Below are 25,615 nucleotides of genomic sequence, written 5' to 3'. Positions count from 1 at the left end.
TAAAATGGTGAATAAATGGAATAATAATAATAATACTCTGATGTGTTACAGAGTAAAAACGTCTTTTACATTCGTGAAACTTCAGTCTGGTGGCGAAATGCTAGCCAGAACAGAGTTCCTGCAACTGGCAATCACAGACTGGCTGCAGCGAGGTGTTAAGAAGTGCGGAAGACGCAGGCCGGAAGATCAGAGACTGATCGAGGTCGGATGAAATTCTTCCTGATTCATATGAGACTTAGGCGGAAGGAAGCAAGTCTTAACGTGGTTTAATTTGTTAACATATGATACCAAATTTCATGCTAATCGAGGAAGAGATGAAGTAACAGATTGTGTTGAAAAAGAATTATAATTAAGTCCCAAGAAATGCAAATTTAGATGAAGGTAGCGTGTCTTAAACCACTCTCAGATTTTACGACTCAGACTCCATTATTTTTTTACTGTGATATGACGTCACAGATTGCTCTGGAAGTAATCCGAGGACTTGGCGTGATTTAGGTTTTGTACTTAGAAGATGAGAGGGTAAAGAAAGTGCTTAAAAAAGGGGGTTACGCCCTCTACATAGGGGTAAACGGGATGCTGCAATGGGATCATGTTTTTGGCAGAAAACAGATCTTCAATGATGACGAAGCAGCTTCTAAGAGAAAAACCTGCAATGATTTCGCACAATTAACGAATAGTGAGCGGAATTTATTTGAATGAATTTGGATGTAAATTTAAAACCAAAATTAGTTGAGACATGCATCGGATAAAACATAGGGAAGGAAAGGAAGAAAAGAAGGAAGATGAAAGAAGGAGAGAAAGGAAGAAAAGAAGGAAGAAAGTAAGAAAATGAGGAAAAGGAAGAAAATAAGGAAAACGGAAGAAAAGAGGAAAGGAAAGAAAATGGAAGGAAGGAAAAACAGAAGAAAGGAAGAAAAGAAGGAAGGTGAAAGAAAGAGAGAAAGGAAGAAAAGAAGGAAGAAAGTAAGAAAATAAGGAAAGAAGAAAAGAACGAAAACGGAAGAAAAGAGGAAAGGAAAGAAAATGGAAGGAAGGAAAAAAGAAGAAAGGAAGGAAGAAAGTAAGAAAATAAGGAAAGAAGAAAAGAAAGGAAGAAATGGAGAAAGGAAGGAAGAATGGAAGAAAGGAAAGTTCCCAATCATGAGAAAGAAGCCTTTGTGGAAAGTGAACGGCGCCACTTGAGGTTCCCAGCCTGTGGTTCGCAAGACGCGGGTGTTACATGGACAGAGGAAGCAACTCAATAAATACGTCAAGGAATGTTTCAGCTGTCAAGCTGAGATTTCCAGTTAAATGTTGCGTGCTCTGTTCTACGTCGGTCGTCATGTCGTCAGACACTTCTGCTATTCCACGAGAATGCCTTTATCTCTGTGACGTGTTTATTTAACGACGCCTTTACCAGTAGCTAAGACTACACAGCGTCGAACGTGAGGATAACAGTGAATAAATAATTGGAAAGGATGTGGAAGGAAGCGGTCGTGACCTACTTTGTGATACTATTCTCGTATAAAAATGCTTCGTGTTTTTTAATTTAAATTGCCTTTAGGAATAATAGAACGGGCCTAATTGTGTTATCCAGAAGTATTAAATAATTTAACGCCGTGTAAAAGAACAGTCGGTGTTTTAATACAAATAAAATTAAAAACGGATTCTACGAACATTATATCGATTTACCCAATATTCTAAAATGTCAGTATTTTAATTACGCATAAATGAAGCACTTCATTGTCTCAGAGACGAACGTCCGAGTTTGTTCAGAATACTTTAAAAGACAGAACTCTGTGTAACGTCGGAAATGCACCAAAGTCTAAATTCCCTGAGTTAAACACAGAGACCTCCTCTGTACCATTATTTTTGCGCAAATATCGTACACCTTGGGAATTACGGAGTCAGATATTTTATACCACAAAGTTACTTAAACCGAACTCTTCAGAGAAAAGGGCAAATTTATGTCCAAATATTGAGGTTAATGTAATTTTATAGTCGATAAGTTCATGCGGGCGTTTCATATGGTAGACAGTTTTTGCACTAAAATTTACGTCCTTGGAACATTTACTTCTAAAACTTCCGATTAATTCCCTAACAACCAGGAATTTAAGCATTTACGCTCATAAGAGCCCATGTCACAACAGGTAGGATTGTAAAATATTTTCACGATTATCTCAATACGTTTGCGAAAGATTTCAAGATCAGAGACACCGCAATTAAAATAAATTATTTTAATTAATAAATCATCGGCCAAACACTTGTTCTTGCCGACTTTGTATCCAGATAATGATGATGACGAAAATGATTATTATTCTGTGAATATCTCTTCATGACTTGACATGCAAAGCTACAACTTGAACTAATGACCCCAATCAGAATGAGAGAAGAACACAAATCATGAGGATATTTCTCTTCGAATTTAACCAGAAATTTCTCTCAACTACGAAATACGGAATAGGACACGTGTACACATACCCTTTTTTTGCTTAGTATGACCGATACTATGACCTCCCAGTATATTGACCTTTCCTCCTGGGACACTCTGTATATACACGCGCGCGCTCACGCACGCGTACACACACACATGCAAAATATAAAGTTAATTATTTTTGAGATGATAAAGTTGCGTCATATTGTGATAAATATATATTTGTTTAAATCTTGTCAGTCTAATCACAACAAAATTCCTTTATTCGTGTTTTTTTCCGTCTAATCACAATTGTATATAAATAAAATTTATACATAAGATATTAAAATATCATTTACATATTTGGTACATCTTTTTACTACATGTTTCGGTTACATCGAACCATCTTCAGGTGTAAAGTTAAAAGTTAAAAATTATAATCTTATAAACTAAAACTTAATTACTGTTGTTGTGTAACTTCTGATGATGTTTATTTCCAAACTCATTGGAGTGAGGGTATATTTTTTGAAGTGATAGTGGTTCAACATTGGCCGAGGAAGAGCGTAGATGTCTGGAAGGTATTCAGAAGTACTAACGTATCCGAGGAGAACTGGATAGAGAACATCATTTTAATATATTTTAAATATTTAAATGTTAATTATGGTAATATTTTAATATTTAATATGAATTTGATTGTGATTAGACTGACAAGATTTAAACAAATATTAATTATTTTTTTTAAAATTTACTTCCGAGTCATTTCATTCCATGTAATTGAGGTCTGGTAAAATACAAAGAAAATAATTTCTGAATTACAAAGTTTTGATAGTTTCTGTGAAGTCAGACATGCACATCATATCCGTGGTCTAACAGCAGACGCCGTAGACGAGCGTTTGTTTTTTGTTCTTAATACAGAATACACGGTTAGAACTTAAATGTGCCAAGTTTATATCGTCCAGAAGATAAAAACTAGTTACCGATGTAATCCCACATGGAGCAATCATTCAAAAAGAGATGAGGTTCCAAGATAAATATAAGAGTAAACAGAATATTTGTAAATTATATTTACATACGACGGGAACACGTCAGAAAGATAAAAGAACGGAGGAACTTTAAATGCGTTGTTCAATTTTAAAACAAAAAGCTATTTTAGAAATGAATATGTTACGTAATTTTTTTTTAAAAGATGTATACACACGAGGTTAGCATTCCGTATAATACTGTGAGCACATCTTTTTTGAGACATAATATTCGTACATATGTTACGGACAGAATGATTCTATAAATCAGCAGTAGTTGATAAGGAATTACCACATATTCTAGATTAAAAAAAAACAAAATAAAAAACGAAACATCATGGTGGTATTAAAGCACGCAATGACATTAAATCTATAAACAAATTTCAATATATAGGAAACACGTTTGGTTTTCGGACCAAGGCGATGAATGTAATATATTCATGCGGAAACAAATGAATGTGTAATGGCTTCATGCAGTGCTTGTCAGTTCGTTGGTATAATTGATATCATCTGTGTAAATACCACCTTTAGGTTTGTGTAGTATCAATAAAAGTGTGCTAGAAGAACAGGTTTGTTTCTCTATAAAAGACCATTGTGGTGCAATACCACCTCCACAGCACAGACTGTATGTCTCTGAATCCAATATTTCTACAGACATGCCTCATATTTAATTACATCGTATTTGTTTCATTACTTAACGTTAAAAACACGTGGTCTGGATGCTTATAAATTAAAATTGTTTAACTGAAATAAGAGACGTCTTATTTTACGTTTTATTTACGGGACCAGGCACATTTTCACAAAGTTCCTACTATGGAAAAAATAAAGATTATCTATTACAGACTGTTTTCTAGTCAAGAAGGTTACCACCAACAGAGGCCCACATATGTTTGCAGAATAAGTCCACTTATGTACCTCGAACTCAGTACCACAGTGATCGCAATATTTTATGAACAAATCCCAGCATGACGTTCAGAAATTCGTCTAAACTGCTAACGAACACATGGACGCCACCAGACAGATTTGCCATCTCAGTTGTATTATGGTACGGCTCTTACTCCATGACGCAACAACAGTGTCTCACAGTTCAGCTATAAAAAGATTCGCTTATTACACCAATACACTTTTAAATGGATTAACACGTCATAGATGGGAAAAAACATTTGAAAATCTCTGAGTCGTAATAATTAATCCGGGTGTCTTGTTCAGTAAAGTCTCCCACCTCTGTCACAAAAGCCTCGTCTCCTTCTGCTCACGTAGCGTCGAGTGAGCAGAGACAGATGTCACGCGCCTGCGCGTTGTATACAGTATCACAGTATCACTTACACACAACTCAGCCAGCAACTTCCCGACGTGAAAAGGACACACAGTTCACTGCCTTCGTCATCTGAAGGGTTAAACTGTCCTGCCCCATTACACGGAGTATCCCATTATCTTCTGTATAGCAGTTCGCAAAAACCTTCCCACCAGGACGCATACGTATTTATACACCTGTGTTCTATGACGCTAATTGAGGCAATGCGCCCTAGACGATGTTTGTTTGTACACGTATAAAGAGGTTTCTCTACGTTTTGCACCGAGACACAAGTTACAGAGACTAGCAAATTATTATAAAGGGAATGTACAACTCTCGACTCGCGTTGCACGTTGCCCACAAACAAGGTTATAATGAATGCTAACTTAGTTCCCAGCAGAAAATCGTGGCAAATATTCGTAGTGTGAAGAGAGAAAAAATGTTAGAAACATATGTCATTTCACATGACAACTTTCTGGTTATTGTACTTGGTGCAGACTGTTTTTCTTTCGTGGTTTTCCTCAGTCCCTACTGAAAAATACGAGATAGTACCTTAAATTAGGCCATGACTGCTTCCTTTCAGATCAATAAATTATGGCGAAGGCATAGTTTGGCAGCACTGTTAGCAACGGACGTTTGCATGGGGCGTGTCCTTGTATCACTGGTACAAACTTTTATAGACACGTGTAAAGAAATCCTAAACGAGAGATTTAGACGTTAAAATAGAACACGGACGCTTCCGACGCTAACTTTATGACAACAAGAAATAAGGCGAGCTAATTTTCTTGATCAGGGACACTGGATCAGTGTCGACGCAACTCCTAACGGAGGACCGACCAACTGCAGACATCGACCTTAAAATAACATCGCTTTCAAATTTCGTTTAGTCTCAAAGTTTCGAAGAATGTCCCAGCGTCCGTATTCACATATTCGTTGATGAATGCGCAAATATTTAAAAAGTTGGATTGCAAATCACACGGCTGACTGTTAGGAAAAAAACTTAATTGCAGTAAGACTCGGCGATATATTAAAACATTATTCAATTAACGTTTTTACAATTACAGTACGCACTAATTTTTCGCGTCCGGTGTAAAATAATACAAACAAAAAAGTCCAAAGTCCAATAACTCAGTCCGATACGTTCGTATTTTCCAGTGTTTCAAAGTTGAGGCTTATTATCAGCTCATCGATCGACTGCGTTGTTTAATTTGTATGGCTTTCGAACTTCAGACGAAGATTCAAAATTTCTGCGTACATTTTATTGGTTTTACTTTCAAATTAAGACCCGAAAAGTCCAGAAAATGACCAATGGTAGCAGGTGTGAACTGATGGAGCTTACAGAATTCATTAGTCATGTAATCACAAACCATTTTCTTTAACTAAAACTGAGAATATAAAACAAGACACTTGGGATAATCAAGTGCAGTTAGAGACACATTTAATTAAAATTTACTTGAAAAATTTTAGGTTTTCACAGCGGTGATTATGAAGATTTCTATCTTCTGGGTTGTTGCGCTGTTAATGAGTATCATCGTCCTGATGATGGAGGCAGCAACGACCTCTGAACCGTTCGTTAACATCTACCAGACTACACAGCGCTACATCCCACAAGACAGAAATCTTCATACTCAGCGCTGAGAAAACTTCAAATATCGCCCTGAAGATGGAGGCAGTGTGACCTCCGAAACGTTGTTAAACATCTACCAGACTACACGGCGCTACATCCCAGAAGACAGAAATCTTCATACTCACCGCTGTGAAATCTTCATACTCATCGCCCTGAAGATGGAGGCAGTGTGACCTCCGAAACGTTAGTAAACATCTACCAGACTACACAGCGCTACATCCCAGAAGACAGAAATCTTCTAAAATTTACTTAATATAAGTATCACATTATTCTCTACAGGAATACGAAATAAAAGCACCAGGAAATATCCACAACCAAACTGTTATTATATTAGACGATGCTTAATAATTCTTAAATTGTGTTAATACTCATTTTACCTCAGGTTTGTCCGTAAATTCATCGCTGCAGGTTCTAGGCATGTAAACCGCGAAACTAAATCACTACGCCTTCACTCATTGCGACCAATTTTAAATTTGGAAAATTCGAGTAAAATTATGATCCTAAAAAATAATAACTTATTTTGACACTGTACCTGACGTGGCTCGAAGTAATTCAAAAGTAAACTTGCAACACTCACCTGAAACCAAAGAAGAAAATTAATTACACATTTAATTTCATTTATTCGCATATAAATGGTATTAAATTCTCTCGGGCTACCAACCGTGTCAATGTTGAGTTAAAACTTAACTTTTCGAGGCTGCATGTCTCCTTTGTAGGATTATAGACTTTCACGACGGTGAGTCTAAAGATGACCGTCTTCTGGGTTTTAGCGTCGTGTAGCCTGCTATGAGTTTACCGAAGTTTCGGAGGCCCTCGCAGCTTCCATCATCAGAGCGATGAGTAAATTTCTATCAGGCCACGTAGCGCTACAACCCAGAAGACAGCAATCTTCTATATATCCCCTCCACTGTCAACATAATCATCGATCCTGAGCCTGGAATTACACCATAGATGACCCAAGAGAATTTGATATCAATAACATTAATTTAACTGCATAACAAATGAGCAACACATAGGAATCTCCCTCGTTTCATCGTCTCATAGGCTGAACAAAGGTAATATAATTATCTTTTTATTTGCGACAGCAGAATGAACAGTCGTCCGCTGTTACAAGGAGCCGATGCCCACTGCGTCCACCGTCGCCATGATCACAAGGTTATATATTTAATTACATTTTCACTCAGCAGATGGTAGGCCATTTCGCTACGTATTGTCGCAATGTTTACGAAACGGATACACGCGGTTACGCATTTAACGCAATTTTATTCATCAGATGGCATTACAGTCGCATTGACATCTATAAAAAATAGTATTAAAATATATTAAAATTGTCCGTCAATCACAATAAAGTAATATAAGATAATTAGATGGTTAAAATATTATCCTTTGTTCCGTATCGAGTACTCGATTTACATATGGAACATTCTCGACATGTTTCGGCTTTCATAGAGCCGTCATCAGGTGTGTTATTTAATCGTTTACACATGATGACGAAACAAAATATTATTATATTACATAAAATTACGTAATAATTAAAACTAACGGAAAATATAACAATGAATATATGATGTAATTATAGCAAACAGGCAGTTATAAAATATAATCTGATTGCATAAAATGTATTTTGTCGCATGACACAATTTACAGGATTTTTATTTACATCATTTGGTTAGGTTAGGTTAGGTTAGGTTATGTTAGGTGAGGTTAGGTTAGGTTTGGTTAGGTTGGGTTAGGTTAGGTTAGGTTAGGTTAGGTTAGGTTACAAAATATGAAACGTTCGTTGGTTCAGTCTACAATACCATGAGGATAACCAAGCAAAAATGTATTAAGTGAAAGTGTGTAAGAAAGCTTCAAATAATGATTTATCAAGAACTAGCTGATCCTAGAAATGTCATGTCATTAGTCCATGTGCACTATGTCTGTGTCCTGTCAGCGCAGACCAATCAATTAAGTGACAGTGGATGACATTTCATCTGTATTTCTTGGAACGACAAACCAAACCAAAGCGGATGTGAGATACGGCATTTGAAATGCCAGGAGTCTGAAAAGGTCATGGGTCTTGAACATCAGTGTCAACAGATGTATCAAAATATAAGTTATATTTAATGGGAGAGCGACAAGTCAAATGGGGCAAAATTGATCCTGGACCACCAGACAAATACTCATTTTTCTACGTAAATCAGCTATCAAAAATGTAACAGAAATGTGATGCCATATTCAAGTAGCTCTTCGCAGACCAGTAGTGAGCCCTTGTGAAGACGATAATAAACCTTCAGGATATCATAAGAGACGGGGATTTTCTTAACTAGATGAAAACCTTCAGGTACCCACTAATAACTAGGCTAGAATGCAATACCAATTTCTTATTTCGTATTTTGCCTGTCTAGAAACAAATGCATGCCTCGTGGTCACACTTGAGTTGTTCCATAATTACATTGGACAATTTTATAAAACCTAATTCCGGACATTACTTCGCAAATCTGTGTTCTCTTTTAAATTTTGTTCTAAATTCATTTTTCCAACTCCGTTTTCTTTACATACTTCTATTCCTATTCTTTATTTCGTGCTCTTTAAGATCCAAAATGAGTGTAGATCACTTTTTGAATCCACAGACGCCTGTCAATTGACAATCATACCCATATTTACTGCTGCCAAAAATGACAATAGGTTTTCAATTGTTGGTTTACCCAGTGTTGGACCACATTGTTGCGGACCAAATACTTGTAAAAAGGACGTAACAATGACTTGGAAACATACTTAGACAACGACCTAAGTGGCACGGCGTGAAGTACACGTTGGAATGACAGTGCACTCTTCTAAACGTGTTCTTTTGAACCTCGTAGACGAAAGATATTCACGCACACGGAATTGAACTATTTGAAGACGACTGTTAATTATATGTTCTACCTTCTGCAACAATAAGTAACCCTTGTATTTTTCCCAAAGAACGCATCTATGATTATCCGAATAAACAGCGAATAGTTCTCAAACCAAATTTAATTTGGCGTGAGAATTAATTTGTGTTCTTTGGATTAACTTAAACTGACACTTTCTTAACAAAATCTGAAGTTTGCATATTGCGAAAACAAAACACTTCCAACTTATCCGGTCACAGTTAACTTAAAACACATTAAAACCCTCACGTCTAAATTTTAATATTATCCTCCCATTGTCGCTTTGGTGGCTGCTTTATATACGTATTTTTTCATGTGGCATAAGACATATTAGGTACTACTTAAGTGTTCATAGAAACTGCAAACATATAAAATTATTACCTGTGGCAAACATTCAGACATTTATACATTTCTAACTGGTAATTCCACTTAATACAAACTGCGAGATATTAATTTTTGGTGCGTCGAAAATTTTTATTAAAATATTATTATCCGATTAATGGCACTTATTAGAATATATATGAATGGATATTTTTATATCACGAATTAATTAAATCGTTCTTTACAAAAACCTATAAACTGTTAATAAATTTAAAGAAAAATTCTAATTTAAATAAATGTCATATAATTAAAATTAATAAACGCTTTTTGAACTGACATACACTCTTCAACTTTAATTTGTTTTATGTTTCGTATTTATAAAAGGGAAAAATTCAGTTACCAAAATATTAGAAACACCTTCGTATTCACTGATGCCAACTGCTTACAAACAAGTCTCGAAACTCGCTGTCAGTAATCGATCGATCGATCACAACTGCTGATGCTGTGATCTCGATCCATTTGCACGTCTGAACAGACACGTGGTGGCAAAACAATAAATGTTAAGAATTTTCTTAAGTTCTCTAACGTTAAGGGCAGTGCCTGAGGTAAATCTATTACGAAAAATAATAAACAAACTCGATACTTATGATCACAAGCTTATGAATCGACATCAATGCAACAGAGAAGGAACTTACGATTACAAATTTAGTTTCTAAAATGTCATTATAAGTGTCTTTAAACTAAAATAATATAGAAACTTGTCTGGATTTAAATTGTTTAAAATGCGAACCTTACTGCAAGTGTTGTTGAAACAGAATTTCCCAAGCATATGGCAGAGTTTAAAGTCTCTTATTCCAGATACATGTTCGTGTAGATTCACGCTAACGTACGCACGTCTTCCGCCTTGGTTACTTACGACAGTAACTATGCCACGTCATTACCATACAAAATAAAATCGATTTAAAACTATAAAGATATTTTACGTTACTGACACTTACTGAAATATGAGCCCGGCAAGAGCAGAAACTATACTTACAAATATATAGTTTTATCTATTTTAATCACATACACTACATCCTTTAAAAATTAACATTTTTTTAACTTATCATTTTTCTTTAGAAATACGTAGTCCTTAAATCAGCTAATAGGAAAATAGATTCAATATCAGACCCCAGAAAGGCCTGGGATAAGATTCTAAAGCAGTACCTAGGTTCAATAGTTAGTACTCTTACTGCGAACTGAAGCTTAGTAGTTATAGTATGTCGTGATTTTCGTCAATCGCTCCAGATACTGTGCCAGTGTCTCGGACAGATTTTGTCTCGTGATTTCCACATCGTCCTACAAAACGTTAGGAAGCAGTCGAAATACACGTCCACCAGGTGCTAGCTCTTTGCGAGCCGCGATAAGTGTGTCCGATCTGTGCGTACGTCAGATCGGCGGAGTGGGAGGTCGTCCGAAGCTGAAAGGTCGGGTCAGAACAGTGCCATTATCTCGAAGAAAATGTCAGGCACCGAGCAAAATGTCTCCTAAAAAGGACACGCCATTCGAGTCTCATTTCATTTAATCAAGAAGCCAACCCCCCCCCCCTCCCCCGGCCACAAGTAGGTTTTTAAGCATCTTTCGAGTACCTCGTTAGTTCTCGAGTATGCCTATATCTTTATAACAAGGACATGGTTTGTACCGATTTAACACACAAGAAACGTCTCTGCGAAATAAACTGGTTTGAATCTGTATAATGATTTAAGTTCGTTATTTCTTCCTGTTAACTTTTATGACGACGTAAAATTATCTGTCACAACCACCCGATAACAAAATTCGATTTTATAATCATACGCAGCTGATATGCCATCTTTAAACGACCAGTTACTTGAATGATTTCTTAGAGATATCGATTGATGTCTGTTTAAAAGAGCAGTATTAATAATTCAGTTACTTTCTTTGTACTTCGTCAAATGTTAACTGCATAAATCAAGAGATCAGGCTAAAAATCACAAGTATCAATTTCCTGTAACACAGAAATTCAATCCAACGAACTCTGTATCATTAGTTATATATTCAAGGATTTAAATGCAGCGATAGAATATAATTTAGCTCACGGGGTGGAGTGCAAGGCTGTTGAATTCATGGTCATCCGATCGAATACTTTTTGGGTATCATTCCTTTAATACTGCTTCACAAATTCAAATTTATTAGGATGCAATTACTACTTACAAATTGATCCATTTCGTCTTACATTTGAAAAATATTCACTTAAATACAGTTTCATATACTTTACATTTGTCGGAAATAATCTCGAATCATCGCGGTAGACGTGTTTCTGTTTACAAAAAACGTTTTCCTCAACAAATTCTGAACAGCTTTTGAAAACCTGTTACCACGCCTATGTTAAGCAGCACCTCGGAAGTTTGAACGTTGGTCGTGTTACTACTGCTGTCTCTTATGTAATTAAAATCTGAGGTGGTGTTCAATGTAACAACATGCACATCAAAGCTTCATCAACACCAGTCACTGGGTTCAGACGTTGAAGGGAAACAGACAGACAGCCTGCCTTCAGTCAGCCCGGCAACTGTCGCAGATTTCAAGGTCATGTAAGTAAGTGACAATTTCGTGGCCGATGAGAAGATTCATCAACTTCACACATCTAATTCTCAGTTCCATGTAGTTTAATGATGTCCTTTTGTTCCGATACAAAAGGAAATTAAATTATTTCCACTCATTTTAGAAGTACCAATCACCACCTCCACTTAATTCCAACGAAATCCAACGGGGAGTAACACGGACGAAACAGATAAACTGCCACGACATCCTTATTACGCGTTCAGTTTAGGAAGTTCGTGAATTTTATATCATTACAATTGTCGAACCACTGAAGATGGATAAATTACATTTGTTAAAATGTGAGGTTTTTTAATATAAGCTAATCGAAGTCACGCAACCCTTATTAAAATATTTATTGATGACTGCAATTCAATACAATTATATTGGATTAATGAACACTATATCACGTGATGATGTAACCTGTTCGAAGTGCGAGGTTGTCTTTTTAAAAGCGTAAGGTGTCTTCATTTTTGAACAGAACCTGTCGTCTCGTTCTAACTTAACTTCCTAGAATGAGTTTGTGGATTATTCTTTACAATGAAAATCGACATTATCTCGTCTGGTGAATAGCCTCAGTAACACAGGTAGCTCTCAGGACAGAAACCGTTTCGGTCGAAATACGGTGCTAAGTGACGTTACGTATTTTGGATAATATCCGTCAAACGATGCACATTCCGAACACTTGATATATACATTTTGCCAAATAGAACACGTATCTGGAATGCGTCGCGGTTTTTCAGTCACCCTGTATTTTAACGCGAGTATTATAACGGACACGATTCTGAAACAATTTTATTTTCCTGTCACTTTGCGTGCAGAGTCAGAGCAGATGAATTTGCAAAATTGAATTTGGATTTTTTAAGACGTAATACTAAAAGTTAGTCTGTATTAATTTTCACAGTTTGCTCTACCAAGGCGACAGATTTATATCACATTAGGTTATGTTTGATTGCTACTTACAACACGCCTCTACATGTAATTTTCACAGGCTCCCATTAAACATGTGAAAGGCTTGAACATTTATTACAAACGACATTAACATACGAACTAAAAAGTTGTATTCAGAAGAGGAGGAGGCAATCACGTGACCGGAGTCTCCAACACGTTTAAAGATTTTTTGTATAATCTTGTTTATTTATTATTTATTTCAATACACTGTCAGCACTTAAAAGTTTATAGCGTAAAATGATATGATAAATAATGAACGAATCGCAAAAGGATGTGTTCGTTGGTTATTTTAAAGTCCTATCCATGATTTTTTAAAACAAAGAAAATCACGAACAACCTATCAGAAGAGCCAGTCCCAGTGTCAAGATTTGAACCCAGGGCATCCCAAAAACCATGCTGAAATTGTAATCATTCGACCTCTAAGTTCGGTCTTCGTACAATAAAAGTATATATCACACCTCGGCACTTGTCATGTTTAATTAATTTTAGTTCTTGCACTACATAATTAGCCGACCACAATGATGTTCAGGACTAGGGCGCCAAAACACTGGGATCGCGGGGTCATCTTGAAATAAATTTTAAAATGACAACCGTTTGTCTAAAGAAGGCAAAACCTTTCATTTTACGAATATTTTTGAAATAAATGTGTTAAGATAAATTTCAATATAAATTGTTTATATATCCAGAAAACATAAAATGTAACTACCCTGAGTGAGATTATGGTCAACCTTTGTCAACGGCTGACTCTGCAACAGTAGTAGCAGTCCCTAATTCTGTCGGTACTTTAAATATATTTAATAAAGCTGCGTTCGCGAGCAAAATATTTTAATATGAATTTTCGATATCTCAACATTACTAGATATGTAATACTTCAGTTTATAATACAATAACTTTGTAAATTATTTTTTCATGTACAGAGGAATTCTACAGCGAAATAATTTAAAAACAAACGTTTAAATAATTCAAAGTTATGTTAAATAATTTGGAAACGAGAGCACAAACATTTCACTTGAATATCTATTTACCATATGTGATTATATCAGCGAGGCGTTTTTTTCTTTTTTGGATCACACAGGAACAATGAAAATGTCAGTATGTAATTCTGCGTGCGTGCATTCCGGTATGGCTTGCAAATTGTCCTGTCCTATTTATTTAAATTACACTAAACGACGACACAAAGTAGTCGCCACGGAAAATTCTAATTAATTTTGATATGTACAGTGCCGACCAAGTCCTCAAAATATTTTATATTCTGCCGCAACGTCTCACTATCTCACGGTTGATTTCAACACATTTTACTTGTTGAGCACTAATGCACACAAGTCATTTACGATATAAAATTCGACGTCTTCTAGGCTATTTGCACTGGAAGATATTATATATTTATGTGCCCTAGAACAGGATTTGAACTAGGACAAACATAGGTATCGTTCTCAAAATTATAAAAATTCTGTTAACGTCGGCAAATTAAAATTCTTCATACAAAATGGAGGCTGTTTTAAGGAATTTGTTGTTACTATTCGTAATCCCAACCCCAATAAGACAACAACAACCACCAATAATTCAATTCTTTATTATTAGTATGCTGTATCAGTAGCCAGAAGGCCTATTACAGATAAAGCACGAGACATGAGCACACGAATACAATAAAAACACAAGATAAAATAAGCAGAATATAAAAATACATTAGTACGGAGGACGCTAATACTAATAATACTGGCAAAAAAAGAAATATATACGAAGACATATCGTGTCTGTACTCAGCTGCATTTTAACTTATGCAGGAAAACTGTGGTTAAGCTAGAAAGAAGCATCTGCATGAACACATCCCGAAGGCAGTTGATACAAGTCAGGATAACCAAATAACTATTTTGTGGAACCAACAAGTCGAAACAGACAGAACCATTCCAAATAACAAACCAGATATAATCCGAAACAAAAGTGAAACTTGCCTCTTAATTGATATAGCAATATACAGGGTGGGTGGGAAGTAAGTAGGCATTAAATAATCGCTATGCATTGGAAATATAGAGGTTATAACCATTTCTCAATGTCTACTTACTTCCCAAACACCCTGTAGATTAGAGTACAAGATATTCTGTGGTTGATTCTCAGATATTACACGGATTGCAATATTTTACTCGTTTTCATAATATTAATTTACTGAAATCAACAACACTAAATTACCACAACCTTATCGTAGTTTTAGGCAAAGCTTTTTAAAATATATCCATGGAATTTTAAACGCCAAGGATATCATAACATAACCGAACCTGAAACACTAGGAACTTCAGTTTCTTTCTCAAGGAAAATAATATTTACATCAGACAGCTCAGGAAGTCACGTGTTCAAATATCGGAATGGAAATCTGCTATCCTGACTGTGGTATTTCGTGGTTTTACTCAGTCCCTCCAGGTAAATTTCTAGACTGTACCCCACATAAAGCTATAACTTCAAAATCCTATCGAATTAATCGTTCTTTATTGTCTAACACGCTGACAGTGTCATATATATACCTGTTTGCATCATTTTGCAGGAGCATCCTATGAGGAAGACAGAAAATTCTTCAAAGCAAGTTACTCAAGATGCATGGTTCGTCTGCAATGCACGTAATATAACACAAAAATTCCTATTACAGAATAATATATCCGTCGTTCGGACCAAGGCTACTTCATACACATTACAATTATTCCGAAACGGCCTACTAATCCTAGGAATTTAATATTCGTCATGCTCCAATGTCCTTATTACAGCGTTCTAAAATAAGCGAGTGGGGAAATAACCTAAGAGAGGCTTACGTTTTTAACATAAAAACTCACCACTCGACACGAATCAGAGCTTGTTCCGTCCACATCACTTCTCGAAATATTCCATCCCTCTATATCCTGATCTTGAAAGTGACCGTTTTCCAATGTCTCCAATGAAAACACTACACGAGTTTATTGTGTGTCCATCCAAGAAGATGGCTGCCTTCTAGGTTGTAGCGTCGTGTACTCTGTTAATTAACCGACGTTTCAGATACCCTTGCTGCCTTACTCATTCTGAGGACATCTTAAACGTCGGTAAACTTCTACCAGACTAGACGGCCCTACAACTCAGATGACAGCCATCTTTAAAATATTTTGTTAAATACTTAGCTTTCGACACTTGTAACGAATTCTTTGGTCAAGGTGTACTTACTATTCACAGTACGCAATACGGATGGATTTTTTAATCTGTGATTACAGATAAGTGACAGAAAAAAGTACGAATTCCGTAATATCACTTCTACAACTCAACTTCAATGCAGCTTGTTAACTTAAAGTATCCCACTATAGCTGAGATCCACGTGTACTCCAACATTCAGCCACTCTGAACGTTGACTGAGAAGCCCATTAAATGTGAAATTCCCCCCCCCCCCTACGCAGTTCTGGGCCCCCTCTTCTTCTAACCCCCCCTTACAATTAGCATCTCAAGAGAATTGGTACTTGCCACAACCCGAGTCTGAATAGGATAAGTTCCAATATACCTTGGAGGTACTTCCTTACGAGTTGGACTTCAAATATGCCACAGAGACACCCTTTAACGTGGAGTCCTTACAGAATAGCGCCAAATACACACAGAGCTGTAAATAACGTTATAATACGACCCTGGAAATTACTTACTCTGTGCAAAACGTTGTCACTGCTTTATCACCACCTTCAACGTAATCAAATCCAAATTTCTTTGTCACGATGGAAATCGATTTCCAAAAGTTCTTTCAGTAATACCTCCAGATCCTTGTCTCAATGATCTTTATAGTTTCAGTTGAATTGTTTGATATCGGTGGAGAATCGTGTACATTCCAACAATGGAATTTCATTTTTGGCTAAATATGTTTTCTGCTGTAAGATTATAGCATAAAGGAAAAGTTTTATGGTGCACAATCCTCTTATTTGTTCGTGTCATTCTATAACCTCGATCAGAAGAGATTAATGACAATTCCGAAGCAAAAAGAAATTGAAGTGGAACTTTCCTTTTACGTGAAAATCTCAAAATAACCGGAAGTTGACCTTGAATTCTTAAACCGGATTTCTTAGGATGTAAGAGATTCCAGGCGTCTAAATTGAAAGCGTCGTTTTGTATCTGCGTCGTAAGCTAACGGACGATCGAAATCTGATCATCGACGAAATATTTTTGGATCTGTAAATCAATATTATCTAAAGCGTCAGCACCCTTATACTCGAAACTACTGATTCACGTCATCGAAAACTGGGCTTTTCCAGTTGCTGTAGTCCAGTGACTTTTCAGACCTTGAACACAGATCAGAGGCCTACGTCATTAAAGGCATTCTTTATGAACGTAGCAAATCTGACAGGCGCTACGCTGAGCAGATTATTTCACCGGCAATTTGCATCAACTTAAGAAAATAAAGCATGGAACTCACCATGACGAAGATGAATCTGAATCAAGAGACATTGCAGAGGATTTATTCTGCTAATCAAGATTGTTACATTGCTTCGAAGTGGAATGTGTGCTCTTACGCCTTTCGATGCTTAAACATTTGAAACAATGACGACAAAAAGAATTTGTTGAGCTATATCAGACACATAACATACTGTGGACTGTGCGAGATTTCACAAATGATTATTAAAATTATAATATCTTACAATTCTTACACGGATCCTACCTACATAACTCACGCAGTTTAGAAGCCATCTTTAAATAAGTCAGTAGTCAATCCATCCTTCTTGTTAATTTTTGTTTATTAACACTCATTTAAACCGCAGGTTAAATAAAGACATGAGAGACTTGGAAGTTACTGTATAGTTGCCTCACAATTTTCTTGAAGTTACTGAGGAACACCTATGTCACGACACCCGGCCCCCGATCCAACATTCGAAATAAGGACCTCCGTATGAATGTGGGACACGATGTGAAGTGACAGTGTGGTGTACGAAGCCGACTACAGTGGATCACTCAGTAGAAGTCTCTCTCTTAGTGTTCCTGTTCTAAACAGAGGCGGATGGATAAGACATGAACAATGTTTAGGAAAAAGAGAGACGAACCGCGCGGTCGTTGAAAACACAGATTAAAACGAATATAAAGAAAAGACAGAAAGGGGAATAGATGACGTATGAAGGGTGGGACAGATGTGGCTGCCACAGCCGTGTGAGACACCCCTTGGTCGTCAGCAGCAACTGCACGCGCGATCATTTCGACTGCAGTTCACGCAATGCGTATAATTACGTCATCAATAATGCCTCTACGCACGCAATGGCCTTTCGAACCCACGGCACTACCGGACTCTTGGGTGACCTGAATGCCGATTGTCTGTACAGAGAAGCGTCTGAGAGTAATGCGTTTCGAAAGGTGGAAACCTCCTTCCTCTGGGGTAAGGACGGGCGGAACTTATTCAGTTAGGTGCGTTACGAAGATCTAACCTCTGTCACACTTCGGCAGAGGTCTCTCTGCCGTGCCGATAAACACCTCAGACCAAGAACTACTCGCACACTGCCGTAAGATTAGGGAAAAATGTTTTGTTTTAATTGTAGGAGTGTTCGAAAATAATACTGGATGTTAAAACACATTTATGTGAACACGTCTCACCTGCTCTTGTTCGCGTATTCGACAAATCTCTAAGGAATGTCTTCCACACTATTCCCTTCAACATTAATTAATTTCCCTTACAGAAGTTAGGCGGTACATTAATTGTCAGATAAAAATCAGTGTCCGTTCAGTAGGCAGCCTACAAGACAGAAGCGGTTCAGAATCCAGATCGGAATTATTTGTTGCTCAGCGTTTTCCTACGACGTCCTCTGAAGGCGGTAGGGGCTAGCGGGCACCAGCGGTTTTCCTGCCGCAGCGGTAAAACTACCGCAACCGCATATTTTTGTTGCATTTGCACACGGACGGTGAAATAAACGCATTGTCTGCCTTTTCTTTTCAGTTAGGAGCTCGATTTTTATGGAGACATTTGGCGTGTGCTCTAGGCTTATAAGTCGAGGTATGGATTTTGTTGAAACTGTGCCGAACTGTACAGTGCAGGTCCTTTCACCTATTCAGTTACAACAAGATCGGGCAAACAGCGGTCGCCGTGCGGCTCTTTTACCGCTCGTGCGCGCAGAGTCAAGCGGATATGACGCATGAATGAAACTGTTTCAAATTCCGGAGTGACATGGGCTCTGTCATATGCGAAAGGTTAATGCAGTCTCAAGATAGAAACACTATTTACGCAATAAAATCTTGTGGAGGCGATCAGACGCGTCAGATGGTTAAAAGACGAAACCGACGTTTTTCTTACTGGCTAGATTAGTTTTATTAACAATGAACAGTTTAGTATAATTATCATATAATAATTCTCTGATAATTATTGTAATAAATCAATTTTATAAAAGTTTATTGATGGTCACCAAATGTTTGTCATTTCGTTTTATAAGGAACTCTATCTATTGGCGACTTTCAGAAATATTGAACGAAGTGTCACGTTCTTTATAGCGAATATATTGTACTTATTCTATCATCATTAAAATGATAAAAAATAAAGACACAAACGAGACTTATGAGATCGTCACAGTGAGTCAAATATCCTCACACTTCTCTTTAGCAAGTCACAGAAAATGAAAATGATAATATTAAAATCATGTTTTCGTGTCCAATAAAATTAATCAAATTAGGGCTGGGCCGGTTGAAACATTTAAAATCTTTCACACGCTTTGTTTGAAACATCTGCAAGATTTAAAAAATAAGCCGTGAAATGTCTCCATTTTAAGTTACTACTGTAAGATTTATTCTGTGTGATAAGTCAAATTACCAGTCTCATAAACATTTAATTCCACAAATGCATGAATTTTTCGTTAGAAAACAACACTGACAATTAGCAATAACTTTCCACTAATAATCCACCGTTAGACGACAGAATCCATTCTACTTTGGTTATTATATTAACAATTATTCAAACGCATGATGTTAAAATAAAGAAAAGCCCTTCTTGGGAGCCTGTGATTGGTTATTCACCATTCTTTCAGCTACTCCAGCATGCCACATTGATAATAATGCGACAATATTTAAGAGAATACAAAGCATCATAAAACTGTGAAGTCATTATACTGATCGGGGTTAAATTCCAGGCAGGAAAAACATTTTCTATCGGCCCCAAAATCGACAAAAGAAATTCTCTGGGAGTAAAATGGCCGAAGCTTGAAGCTAACCAGTCACCGCCAACAGGTTCCGAAATTTTGAATGTGTGGGGCTTCGCCACCGTTGCCTCCCTACGCTTGTCCATATTACTGTAGTTAGACAGCTGGGTAAACAATTATAATGCACGTTAAGCATTAATGAATTGCAGAGTTTTAATGATAACAATTAAGAGTCAAGACAGACGCGAACTTACATGAAAACAGCGTATTAATAAGGAATTATAACAGATTTTAATCGTAATGAACACATTAATGACAAAAGCGAGACTTCACTTTATTCATAATCTTTGGTGGTACGTCACGAGTAGTCCATTAAACTGAGAATCTACTTGCATAATGCTTACGGTTTCACATGACCTTGAACTTTAAATTTAAAAAAATACTTAAACAATATTCTGTAAGAAAAATAGAAACAGACCACTTGTGTTTATGTCCACAGAGCAAAAATTCTCGCCGTCTTTTGAAGCGCACAAAAACCTTCCCTGTTTTCAATTATAAGTTATCTTTTCCCTTTGATTTTCTAAGGCACTTGTGATAACCGACTAAAACTGTGTTGTTGCGCAAACGGAGAATAAGGTTATGTTCGACAGGACTTACATGAAACACATCCAATAAACAGTTTCATTGGACAATACGAGTGGAGGGAAAAATCACAAAATGCCATTTTATATCTTCCAATATTCAAGCGAGCCCCATTTTCTAAACTGCAAGGACTATCATAATTAGTTACCATTTCAATTAATCTCATTACAAAAACATTTGTGATCTAAGGAATTACACTTCTAAATCCATAAAAAGTTGGTATTTTCTATTGATCAGTAGAGTGACTATCAGCTTCTCCATTCAGATAATTAACAGTTTAAATAAGTCTTCCACCTGCGATAACAATCCGTTTGTCTGCATTTTATAATTACGCTTTATATTTGGTTGCCACTACAAACATAAATTATTTCCCTGCAGAATGTTAACCAATTGATATACGTAAGTAATGGAGAATTTATTTTTAGGTACAGACTGAATTACTAAATATTACTTAGATGGTCTTTGGTTTCAAAAGGCTAAACAGTCTTTTGTTAATTATGTAGCATGGATCTGACTTTTAAAGGTAGCACATATATCAGGTCGAAAAGTTTCATATTTCACGAAACCGGAATATACATAATTAAATCCGGTCCTCGATGTATATTAAAAAATATGCATGGTGTACACAATTTATTTTACGACGGTATCATGTATCCCCCTGCGCTTAGACTCCATGAGGATATTCATAACACGGCACTCAGTCGTGCCAACTACAGCACCAGAAATCCCCAGATAAATGCGATATAAAATAATTCCTGTTTAATTACCGTTTCAAGTGAATAACTTCTCGTCTTATTCCAGCTCGGTCCAACACTGTCGACGATCCATACAACACAAAAGTCCAACTTCCTTCCTCTTCGCGGCGAAGAACAAAACACAGTCACACTACGACAACTACGACATCTCCAACGGATGTGTCAAGTGATGAGAATATTTTCGTCGCTGCTTAACCGACGCCGACCCGCGCGGAAACACCTCTGCCGCAGAGCGTCCCAACACGACTGGCGTCGCGAGACGACGTCGTGCAGATGGGGGGAGGACTCGGACTCAACGGTACGGCACGGCATCGGGTATAATTGTAACGGCACGGCACCTGCTGGGGGTTTGCAATGATCCTACAGTGGAATAATTCTTGTTTTATAAACTAGAATCCGTACGTGTCCTACTTATGGCCTGTGTTGCAAAGTGGTACGAGAAACTGAACGAACATCGAGATATTTAGTATCGTGATATCAGATCACCAGGTAGAGTCTGACATGGGGAGACAACAGAACTCTTTTATGCTCTCGACAGAGTTACACTGGGACAGAACTGCCAGTTTAATGGCTAAAGTTAGGGTGACAGGCAGTGACGAAATCTCTTTACACGATTCAAATCTGTGATATGAAATTTCGCCCGCAAAAGCGAACTAAAATTCAAAGTCACGAAACTCCGAAACGTCGTCGGGCGACACAACTGAGTTTGGCTTGTTCCTCCGGCACTCGGGTGGTTCCACGAGACTAAAAACATATAATTATGTTTGCAGTTATATATGATAGCGCCATCACGATAACACAAACAAATGTTTTATATACGTCCTTGCGTATGCGGACACCACCACATGTCCGTCCGTCCGTCCGTAGAATTCTCAGACGTATACCATCTATGATCGGGAACGGATAAACGAATATTACGCTATCGCAAGCTACTGCAAACGAGAAATTTCTCAATCTCCCATAATCGGTACGGCCAACATGACGAATTACCAAACTTGTGAGCTGGGACTCTGCCCCTCTGTGACGTAAATGATTAAGAGGCGGATGTACTTGTGACACGAGAAACACTAAACTATCTCGCTGCAATCTGTATTAAGTAAACCCCAGTCTACGAACGTCGTCTGAAGTTAATTATTGAGATGACTAACCAAGTAACTAGGCAACCTTTGTAGCTGACGCAACTTTCACGAATAATAAATGAAAGGAGAACCGACCAGGTGTTCAGCTGACACTTGTCTGCCTATAACCCCGTCGTGAATCATGATTCACGCCATAGCTACTAATGTGAACAGCCACCTGACGAATAAAATGAATCTACAGGCCGTAATTTTATTTTCGTTTCGCGTACGTAACAGAGTTATTATTCCACCATAATATTTGCAACTACAAGCAACCGGAGAATGCCAGCGTACTGATCAAAAGTTTTAAAGCGAATACATGAGTAAATATATTAAAGGTTAATGTAACGTAACCTTTTCAAGTAATGTAATAATGGCGTCGAATGCTTTTAAATCTTTCAAAGCGTTCCCCAGGAAAGACTACAAAGTTTCTCAGGAGGTCGAGATTTGAAATCGCTACCTACGAAATACTTTTAAGGCATGAAACAAGAAATGCATGCATATGGATGGGAGAACTACGCACACGTTGGTTACTTTGGGCGCCTGAGAAATACACAGCGAGTTTTGAACGTAAACACCAAATGGCTCTGGACCTAGTTGGTGTTTTCATGCGTGAGGTGGTACCATCAGCACGCATCGTGTGTGATTACCTCGTTTAACCTTACGTAATAATCGGTACAATTTTTTTTGACTGAACATCACATAAAAGAAATACATCTATGTTATTTAGATTCTGAACTTCTGGGTTCGATACTGTGCAGATGTCTAGGTAGTTACTAACACTGCTACCTCCATCTCCAGGGTACCCAAGATCACGTTGTATCATTAAACTTCTATTACAGCGTCAAATGTGTTCACTCATATGGGCCAAATCTACAGTTTATTAAGGCTTTGACCGGGATGTTCTTTTGTTAAATCTTATGTGGTACCGCCTGATTCGACTTCTAATGGTTAAGTGAAGTGTTTTCTTCGCGGTACGGTCTGGATTCGTAAATATTATGAAGACGAGCTTCGGCTTAAAAGGGTTAACCAGCTGATTTTCGTAATGGTGAGGTGTAGTGTTTTCTTCGCGGTACGGACTGAATTCATAAATAATATTCAGACGATCTTCGGCTTCAAAGGGTTAATGTGGTCATTATATAAGGCCTACTTATTAGCATTAAGGCATTAATTAATTCTGATCAGTATTTTCATATCAATAGTTACTTATGCAATGTAGCAATTGTTTTAAGTTTTCTATAACTCGCCCTGATTTATGACGTTAAGCGTTTGTTATCAGACCGTCATTATAAAACAATGAAACAAGTTATCAAATTAAAACTATAAAAATAAATATAAATACCGGTGTTTCTAATATCCATTGAACACGCGACTTAATTTTTTATATTCAAATTTTACTACATCTTTCTATGCTGTAATAGATTTTTCGTGAATTTCCCTGCGTTGCCGGACATTTAATCTTTGCCTGTTGGCAAGCGTGGCGTGACATTGTTATGAGCCACGAATGGAGCTGGCCACGTTGTCAACTTTGCTGACAGCGCCACCACATAGCACGGACACTCTTAAAATTAATTTGTTGCGTGCCTCCTTTATCCTTCTCATGGCTATGAAAGCGCGGACTTACAAACCAGAATATCGTAATCCTTACACTACAAGACGACACGTTCCTTGCGAAGCCAACACTAACTCGACGGAAGCTTAAATATATTACACCCATCTTCAGGAATTTTACGACCTCCATAAATAATAAATACACAAATAGGATTACAAATTTTATACCCAATCGACAGAGCTAGTCCCTCCAACAGAATAGGTCTTACCTGAAGACGAAGATAGACTCTCATCTTCGTGGTTTTATTGATTTGATTTTATCAAGTATTGGACGATGGATAATGTCTAGAAAACAGTTTGCTTCAACAACTCTTCATCGTCACAAACGTTCAGAATTGAGTTGATTAATGTCGATAATAGCGCCAGGTCAATCGATACGCCTGTTCTGGTACATATTTCTTCTTATTCTTCTTGAAACAGCTGAATTCTTGCGTTTATAAGGAATTTCTAAGTATTTACGTTAAAAAGGCTCTCGTTAATATCATATTGACTAGATATTCAGGGTAGGTAAAATTATTAATGTACTAAAATATGATTTTTAACTGACATATACATAAAATATTTAAATAAATTTTCACAATATCACTAACTTTTTTCTGACGTAGGACGGAACAGATATTTACGGATGATTGACAATTCGAATTATAGTTGTAAATTATGTGACATGAACACACGACAGGCATTTAAATCCTTCGAAAACGAAATCCAATAAAGCATAAGTTTATATATATATATATATATATATATATATATATACAATGACGATTCAAGCGCCACCTTGAGCCACTCTTGCAATGAGGGCAGCTTATTATCATGACAGGAACTTGATGTAACTCTTGCGAGCTCGATCAACAAATGCAGTCGCGGTACACATTTAATATAACGCGGTTTAAGACCAAAATATCATCAATCATAGTTCTACCACTAAGCTGATACGTTATCTAACACTGCCTGAGCACGTGATACTGAGAAAATCATCTATACCCCAAAAACCTCCAGGGATTCCCTTCTAACTTCGCTCCAGGAGAGAAACTCGTGCGTCAATCGTCCCCCTATTAAGTTACCAAAACAATTACGTAGGTTGTGATGTGAATGTATTTCTTAACTTACCATTAATCACGGGAGTTATAACATCACCATTTTATACAGCACATAGTCCTCTTTGAAATCTAGCAGTCGCTTAGCCGATCATGGGATTGATGATTTTAATTGCTGTATTTATTTTATTCATCGCCGTATCCACAAAACCTTACTGTTTTATTCATGTCACCTTTCCGTTAAAAGAAGCCCTCATTTTCA

General features: G+C 37.1%; 1 protein-coding gene across 6 annotated transcripts in view; it reads right to left on the bottom strand.

Annotated features, from left to right (window-relative positions):
* LOC147871589 (dynactin subunit 1-like) overlaps positions 1–25,615 on the bottom strand; it is a 235,193-nt gene that overhangs the window by 36,188 nt on the left and 173,390 nt on the right. Inside the window, exon 1 of one of the 6 annotated variants that reach the window (XM_087360513.1) lies at positions 21,600–21,837. The exons of the other annotated variants lie outside the window; for them this stretch is intronic. The gene's annotated coding sequence lies outside the window, so the exon portion shown is untranslated. Of the gene's footprint in view, positions 1–21,599; positions 21,838–25,615 lie in introns of those variants that run through there. 6 annotated transcript variants of the gene reach the window in all.

The sequence above is a fragment of the Zootermopsis nevadensis genome, unplaced genomic scaffold (genome assembly GCF_977971745.1).
Source record: "Zootermopsis nevadensis isolate Lab colony 2312 unplaced genomic scaffold, Znev_1.0 Znev_ptg000045l, whole genome shotgun sequence".
Lineage (NCBI taxonomy): Eukaryota > Metazoa > Arthropoda > Insecta > Blattodea > Termopsidae > Zootermopsis > Zootermopsis nevadensis.
The sequence above is the reverse complement of the archived record's forward strand: the minus strand, read 5'-3'. Positions and strand labels throughout refer to the sequence as shown.